Here is an 8,809-nt window from a genome sequence, read left to right as displayed (position 1 = left end):
AATAATAATAATAATAACTTTATTTATAGAGCACTTTAAAACAACCACAGTTGCAACAAAGTGCTGTACATGACTGATCATGGACAAGAAATTATTACATGACAATAAAAAACCTTAAACGAAGGACTAAAACCAATAAAAATTAAAAAACATTAAAAGCACTAAAAACAGGAGCAAAGTCTCAAGCAGTGTCGAAAGCCAAGGAATATAAATGTGTTTTAATACTGGTTTTGTAGATGGACAGTGAGGGGGCCTGTCTGATGTGCAACGGCAAGGTGTTCCAGAGTGCCGGAGCAGCAACAGAGAAGGCTCTATCCCCTCTGAGCTTCCGCTTAGACCTCGGTACCTCCAGGAACAGCTGATCAGCTGACCTGAGGGACCGGGCAGGAGCGTATGGGTGGAGCAGCTCGGAGAGGTAAGGCGGGGTGAGCCCATTTAGAGATTTAAAAACAAATAAAATAATTTTTAAATGAACTCGAAAGTGCACCGGGAGCCAGTGGAGGGAGGCCAGAATTGGTGTTATGTGCTCCCTCTTTCGAGTTCCAGTTAAAAGGCGAGCGGCAGCATTTTGAACTAACTATAATATATATATATAATTTTTCACATATCTATTATATTTTAAATTATTATCTTTGTATACATTAGCGACCCAGTGGTGCTGGTTTCCGGCGGGCATGGTGACGGACGCACCACACATCTCTGTCCTAACAAAAGTAGACAAACTTGCTGGAGAAACTCAGTGGGTGCAGCAGCATCTATGGAGCAAAGGAAATAGGCAACGTTTCGGGCTGAAACCCTTCTTCAGACTGAAGGAAATAGGCAACGTTTCAGGCCGAAACCCTTCTTCAGACTGTCCTAACAATATCACATAACAATGAGTTTATATAATTGTTGTTTATATTTTTCCTATATATGAGGCATTTATATATTTAACCAAATATATTGTAGCGGCACCAAACGTGGAGAATAGGCCAGACGTCAGGCAGGTTCAAACAGTAGTTTTATTCAGGTGTTACATGTTAAGTTGGTCCACTAACGTAATTAACATTGCTGCTGTAGATGAGCGAGGTTGTTCTCTCGGGCTCAGTTACCTGTTGGCTCCCTAGGTCTCGAGGTGAGACAAGCTTAAGTAGCAGGACACTTCCCCTAGGCCGTGACGTCACGTGCCAGCCCTTGTAGCTACTGACGAGGGTTCGACCATAAGTGGTCTGTGTATCAGCTGATGCCACAATATAACATATATATATATACACACACACACACATGTGTGTGTGTACTGCTGGACCCTTTAATGGTGGGAATTTGGCCAAAGAAATATTGAAGATATTTATATATATATATAGGATAAAGGATAAGGACAAAGGACATTTATTCTCACATACACCAACTGGTGAAGTGAAATTTGACTTGCTCTTAGAAACATAGAAACATAGAAAATAGGTGCAGGAGTAGGCCATTCGGCCCTTCGAGCCTGCACCGCCATTAAAGAATTTAACATTAAACATAAAAACATCCCCCCACAATAGTTCCCACTGTGAGGGAAGGCAGCAAAGTCCAGTCCTCTTCCTCTTGTTCATATATATGTGTGTGTTTAAGAAAGAACTGCAGATCCTGGAAAAAGCGAAGACACAAAAAAGCTGGAGAAACTCAGCGGGTGAGGCAGCATCTATGGAGCGAATGTATAGGTGACGTTTCGGGTCGCCTCTTCTTTCGCTCCATAGATGCTGCCTCACCTGCTAAGTTTCTCCAGCTTTTTTGTCTACCTTGTGTATATATATATATATATGTGTGTGTGTGTGTGTGTGTATATATATGTACTGAACTCTTTTTCGTTTATTATATATTGTTTACAAAGTAGTCTGTTTACGTATTAAGAAGTATTACAACTAGTAAGACTTTCATTGATCTGTTTGGGACCTATAAGACACTCTTTTGACTATCTTGGCTTCTGACAATGGTGTTCATATACCAGGATTGCAAGGAAACCTGTTGCATTTGATATATATTTGGTTACTACCTGCTACAATGCAAACAAAATGTCCAAAAAAACAAAAGCACAACACAGTACTGATAAAGGAGGAATTTGATATTAAAACAGAAGACAGGCAACATTTCTAAAGATAGAAAGAGTTAACACTCCGGTTCCATATCCTCATCAGAACGAGTAGTTGGAGATGGAAATCAAAGGCTGATTTTAAACCACTCATTCTGTCTAAAGAAGGATCTCGACCCGAAACGTCACCTATTCCTTTTCTCCACAGATGCTGCCTGACCCGCTGAGTCGCCCCAGCGTTTTGTGTCGTCCTTCGCTGATTCTCTTCTCACAGGTGCTGCTTGACCTGTTGAATGTTTCCCATATTGCCAGCTTTGCTTTGTTAGTTAGACACGTTGCCAGACCTACTTCTAGGTTTCGATTTTACACTCCCAGCATCTGCATGTTCTTGCTTCGTAAAGTCGCAGAAGTAATTGCTTTCAATCGTGTGCAGAAAAATCTCAGTGAGGTCAGAATGCTGTAAAGAGCAGCAAGTGTGTAATCGACAGATGATGTGCTCTTCCGAGAACTTGCATCATGCTTCGTGGCTTTTTGGAGAATTCTGGTGCAAGTAAATATTCAAACGATGGATTGGAAATTACGTGTGTCTCTGCTTTCCTCTAGGGGTCACAGTCTCTGCACCGTTAGCACCGACTGCTGCAACTTAACCTGTTTGAGAGACCGTTCATCCCCCCCGCTCGGGTTACAATAAGCGTGAATCTCCAGCTTGCAACGACCAGCGGCCAGTCCTTCTGATCGTTGTTCTCGCCTTGTGCGACTAGTTCACCGCCGCGTTAGTGCAAGAGCGGATCGGGAGCGGAGAAGCTGGTTTCCCAGAGGAAAGACACAAAGCCCTGTCCAGTGGAGGTTAGAGGGAGGGAGGGAGACTGGGGGAGGGAGGGAGAGAGGAGTGGGGAGACGGAGAAAGGGAGGGGAAGGGAGAAAGAGGGGGAGGGAAGGGAAGGGAGGAGAGAGGGGAAGTAGAGAGAGGGAGGAAGGAGAAAGAGAGGGAGAGAGAGAAGAAGAAAGAGAGAGGGAGGAGGCTGAGAGGGAGGGAGGGAGGGAGGGAGCGCGCAGCCGCCCCGGGTCGGGTCGGGTCCGCTCCGCCTGTCAGTACCGCTGCTGCTGCTGCTGCTGCTGCCGAGGGGGACATTGTCGCGGCGACTGTGGAGCACCAGCAACGAACCAAAGTTCACCCCAATAAACACAAGCTGAATTAAAGCCACACGGAAGATTCATTTTCTCTAAACAAGCAAACACTTCAACCCCAGACTCCCGCCCGGTGAGTAGCTCGCTGGAAGTCGATTTTTTTAAATTTGGAAATAAGTGTTAATTTGATTTTGCAATGTGTTTTGAAATATGCTTTTTCCATTTTACAAGGAAATGTTCCAGGTTTGTGCATTTTTAAACCTAAACACGGCGTGCTCGGTAGATTCTGCTGTAATTGATCCATCTATTATATATATATATTCTATGGCACATTGCTGGCATGTTTAAGCGAGTCCCTGTTTAAATGTATGATTTGAGTTTAGCCTCAGCTCACCTGCCTTCTCCAGGTCCTCTGGATCGTGCATGCGAGGGACAGGATGCAATCTTGGTTTCTTGGTCCTCCAATATATTCCAAATGGAATTTAAACTGGATTTAAATGGAATTTAAACTGGAGGACTCAATCTTTGGAATGAGCTGGTCGTATCTTTCGAGGGTAGACACAGAATGCTGGAGTAACTAACTCAGCGGGACAGGCAGCATCGCTGCAGAGAAGGAATGGGTGATGTTTCGGGTCGAGACGCTTCTTCGGACTGAGAGTCAGGCGTAAGGGGAAACGAGGGATATAGACGGTGATGTAGAACAAATAGATTCAAGATCTGCAAAATAAAAAGTAACGATGATATAGGAAGCAGCTGTTTGCTAGGTGATAACGATAAGCTGGTGCGACTTGGGTGGGGGGGAGGGATGGAGTGAGAGGGATTGCAGGGGTTACTTGAAGTTAGAGCAATCAATATTCATACCCCTGGGCTGTAAGCTAGCTGCCTTAGCGAAACATGAGGTGCTGTTCCTCCAATTTGCGTTTGGCCTCACTCTGGCATGGAGGGGGCTGAGGACAGAAAGGTCAGTGTGGGAATGGGTAAGGGAATTAAAGTGTTTGGCAACCGGGAGACCTAGATCAAGGCGAGGAGCTGGACTGGGCTAATATCCACTGAGAGCCTGTGAGTGCAAGGGCTTCCGCTGGCTTGGGCTGGTGTCAGGCACCAGCGGTCGCTGCTGGGTTAGAAATCCCCCAAGCATGGCAATTACAAATTAAATATTTACATTCAAATTAATCGATCTCACAACCTGGACACCCTGCAGGCTTTTAATGGCAAGGTTTCCTTTCCTTTCCACCCCCAACCTGGCTTCTGAATCAATGCTTCCTAGGCTGTTGCCAATATGCTATTGAGATAAGAATTACTTGAAATGTCTCTTTCGATTTTCGATAACATTCCATAAGGCGTTCTTAAAGTGTTGAATGTCAGGTCACTTTTGTAGTTATATACTATTGTACCTCTACCAACATAGCAGCAGAGTTGTGTATTTTATAGTCAAACTTGCTACATTTGAGACTTTCACACTATTCTAATAAGGGAACAAAATGTATGTTATTCAACGCACAATGCTGAAGTAACTCTGGGACAGGCAGCATCTCTGGGTAGGAGGAATGGATGACGTTTCTGGTCGAGACCCTTCTTCAGATTGAGATTGTTTTGGTTTCCGGCTGAACTAATTTATTACTTCAATCAAGGTTTGCATATGTGTAGTGCCTTTGGAGCCCAGTTTTAAATGTTTCACAGCAGTTTGGACCCAATGACATATTTCTGAGGCGTAGCCATTAGTAACATTAGAAATACAAGCTCTCCTAAATAACCTGAAAATGATCACAGATAGAGTCATAAAGTGATACAGTGTGGAAACAGGTCCTTCGGCCCAACTCGCCCACACCGGCCAACAATGCCCCTGCTACATTAGTCCCACTTGCCTGCGCTTGGTCCATATCCCTCCAAACCTGTCCTATCCATGTACCTGTCTAACTGTTTCTTAAACGATGGGATAGTCCCCGCCTCAACTACCTCCTCTGGCTGCTTGTTCCACACCCCCACCACCCTTTGTGTAAAAAAGTTACCCCTCGGATTCCTATTAAATCTTTTCCCCTTCACCTTGAACCTATGTCCTCTGGTCCTTGATTCCCCAACTCTGGGCAAAAGACTCTACCCGATCTATTCCTCTCATGATCTTGTACACCTCTATAAGATCACCCCTTATCCTCCTGCACTCCATGGAATAGAGACCCAGACTACTAAACCTCTCCCTATAGCTCACACCCTCTAGTCCTGGCAACATCCTCGTAAATCGTTTCCAAAATCTTTCAAGCTTGACAATATCTTTCCTATGACATGGTGCCCAGAACTGAACACAATATTCTAAATGCGGTCTCACCAACGTCTTATACAACTGCAACATGACCTCCCAACTTCCATACTCAATATTTTATTTGAAAGAAATACTTATTGAAGTATTGCCCAAGGCATTTGTTCTTTGTAAGAGGGCCATGGATGCTTTTGCTTCCACCTGAGGCAGGGTTTTGATATTTCATCTGAAAGCCTGTTAACTCTCATACTGTTGGACTGGAGAGGCAGTGCAGAGTTTTGTGTTCACGACTCTGGAGTGAGACTTAAACAAAATAAAACAAATTATGACAAATACAAATTTAATCGTTCCTGTTTGGGACGTTAGTTTAGTTTTTAGTTGTCACATGTATCGAGGTGCAGTAAAAATCCTTTTTGTTGTGTGCTATCCAGTCAACAAAAAGGCTATGCATAATTACAATCACAGTGTACAGATACAGGATTAAGGGTATAACATTTAGTCCAAGATAAACTCTGATTAAAGATAGTTCAAAGGTCTCCAATGAGGTAGATGGTAGGTCAGGATCATACTCTAGCTAGACAAAAGTGCTGGAGAAACTCAGCGGGTGCAGCAGCATCTATGGAGCGAAGGAAATAGGCAACTTTTCGGGCCGAAACCCTTCTTCACCCGAAACGTTGCCTATTTCCTTCGCTCCATAGATGCTGCTGCTCCCGCTGAGTTTCTCCAGCACTTTTGTCTACCTACTATTTTCCAGCATCTGCAGTTCCTTCTTAAAATCATCATACTCTAGCTGGTGAGAGGACGTTCAGTTTTCTGATAACAGCTGCGAAGAAACTGTCTCTGAATCTGGAGGAATACTTTGTCAAGCTTCTGTATCCCTTGCCTAATGGGACGGAGTAGAAGAGGGAGTGAGACTGGCCCTTGATTATGCTGGTGGCCTTGCCAAGGCAGCGTGAAGTGTAGATGGTGCATGGAAGGGAGGTTGGTTTGGGTGATGATCTTGTTAATATGACAATTAAACACTCTTTACTCTTGAATAATGAAAAGGTTAAATAAATTATAGCATTGCACATTGTTGAAATCCTGAAGTGAAGACTCTGCCTGTGATAATAGTTGAATGGAGGTGTATCTGGAGAAAAGTCTTGAACCAAAACGTCACCTATTCCATTTTCTCCAGAGATGCTGTCTTACCCGCAGTTACCCCAGCTTTTTGTGTCTACCTTCAGTTGAGTGGAGGTGCCTGTTTTGGAACATCAACTGCGGAAAGCCACTCAACATTTTGGGTCGGTGACTCCAATCCTAGCTTAACCAGATGAGGGTTTGTAAACCCCAAACATTGACTGTCCCACTTTCCACAATTGCTGCATTTTTTTCAGCATTTAAAACATTTTATGTTTCAGGTTTCCAGTTAGCCTTTCTTTCTTTTCCAGTCCACTAAACGGACCTTTTTCCCCCCCAAACCCAAGAATGCAGTGACCAAAACTGGGTCAAATTTGATGTACAATGGCTTTCTTGTCTGGTCATGTTGAAATGATATGCAGATGCAATGATGGCGTCTTGGCATCTTATCTCTACCAGAGACAGGGAATCATTAAACCGTGGGCAGCTGAGAGAATGTCAATTAACAAGGAACTGCAGACACTGAAATCTTGAGCAAAAGGCAAAAAGCTGGAGTAATAAAACACATTTGGACAGATACGTGGATAGGGTAGGTTTAGAGGGATATGGGCCAACCGCAGGCTGGTGAAACTGGTATAGATGGGGCACTTTGGTTACTGTGGGCAGGTTGGACTGAAGGACCTGTTTCCACACTGAATTCCTTTATGACTTGGCTGGTTAGGCAGCATCTCTGGAGGATGTGGATCGATAACGTTTCTGATTGGGAACCTTCTTATGACTATTGAATACACCTCTTCACCCATAGATTATTAATATTGAGGCAAATGTCCCTACTGTTGTCTTATAGGATTTGACTTTCCACTCGTAAAAATAAAGAACTGCAGATGCTGGTTAAGGCACAAAAGGACACAGAGTGCTGGAGTAACTCAGCAGGTCAGGGAGAATCGCTGGAGAACATGGATAGGTGACAATCAGGATCGAGACCCTTCTTCACTCTGAAGAAGAATTTCGACCCAAAACATCATCTATCCATGCTTTCCAGAGATGTTTGACCCTCTGAGTTACTCCAGCACTTTGTATCCTTTTTTGACTTTCCACATGTTTAGAAACATAGAAACATAGGAAATAGGTGCAGGAGGAGACCATTCGGCCCTTCGAGCCAGCACCGCCATTCATTGTGATCATGGCTGATCATCCCCTATCAGTAACCCGTGCCTGCCTTCTCCCCATATTCCTTGACTCCACTAGCCCCTAGAGCTCTATCTAACTCTCTCTTAAATCCATCCAGTGACTTGGCCTCCACTGCCCTCTGTGGCAGGGAATTCCATAAATTCACAACTCCCTGGGTGAAAACGATTTTTTCTCACCTCAGTCTTAAATGACCGCCCCTTTATTTTAAGACTGTGGTCCCTGGTTCTGGACTCGCCCCACATTGGGAACATTTTTCCTGCATCTAGCTTGTCCAGTCCTTTTATAGTTTTATATGTTTTTATAAGATCCCCCTTGGATCTGATTGTGGGATCAAGGCTGCATAGTTCAGTGCCTTTATTCACAGAACCATCAGTTGACCTGTTAGGACTGTTTATGACATGGTTTAATTCTAAGTAAAAGCTATTACATTCCTCCTTGGGGCGCAAATCAGGAATAGTGTCTTTAATTCCTTTGAAGTTACTTCTGTAGCTTGAACGGATTATCAGCGCGATTTCAGGCCGAGGTTTTGAAATTGTGTTTGTAAACACGCATCGTGTGAGATTAGTTCAAATCACTTCAGTTTGTGTTTGAAGTTTTAGGCTCTGGATATTTGTACCTGTCACATGGAAATGCTCTGTCAACTCGGGAAGGCTGATGCAAATTGCAAGCAGTTAGTAAATTGAAAACTGATTTATTTTCAGGTCTCGTTTATGCTTCACATAACTTGGGAGAATTTCTATGTAGTTTCCTTACTGTTGCATTCTAGAATCATGGTTCTTTATTGTCACATGTACCGAGGTGCAGTGCATGTGGGGGGTCTTTTGCATTTTGGGGCTTGAAATTGTGCAATATGGTGCATACTGTAGTGAGTCTTTTAACTTACACTTGAATGCAATATTTATGCTTTAAATTGGATTAGCTATGAATAAGGTTAGGCTAAATTACATTCCTAATTACATTCCACAGTAGAGCCAGGCTCTGATCAACAGGTGCAGCACATGAATGATCTTAGTATATTCATGCATGGTAATCAGATTATAATCAAACACTTGGCCCATTTTGAC

The 8,809-nt window shown here is 43.5% G+C and overlaps 1 protein-coding gene across 2 annotated transcripts in view; it reads left to right on the top strand.

Moving 5' to 3' along the window:
* The first annotated feature begins 3,120 nt into the window (after nucleotides 1-3,120).
* The window catches only part of spsb4 (splA/ryanodine receptor domain and SOCS box containing 4), a 191,457-nt gene continuing 185,768 nt past the window's right edge, over nucleotides 3,121-8,809 (top strand). For both annotated transcript variants that reach the window (XM_033031107.1, XM_033031103.1), the window contains exon 1: nucleotides 3,121-3,314. The gene's annotated coding sequence lies outside the window, so the exon portion shown is untranslated. The remainder of the gene's footprint in view (nucleotides 3,315-8,809) is intronic.

This window comes from Amblyraja radiata, chromosome 13 (genome assembly GCF_010909765.2).
Source record: "Amblyraja radiata isolate CabotCenter1 chromosome 13, sAmbRad1.1.pri, whole genome shotgun sequence".
NCBI lineage: Eukaryota > Metazoa > Chordata > Chondrichthyes > Rajiformes > Rajidae > Amblyraja > Amblyraja radiata.
Note: the sequence above shows the minus strand (reverse complement) of the source record. Positions and strands in the feature narration are given on the sequence as shown.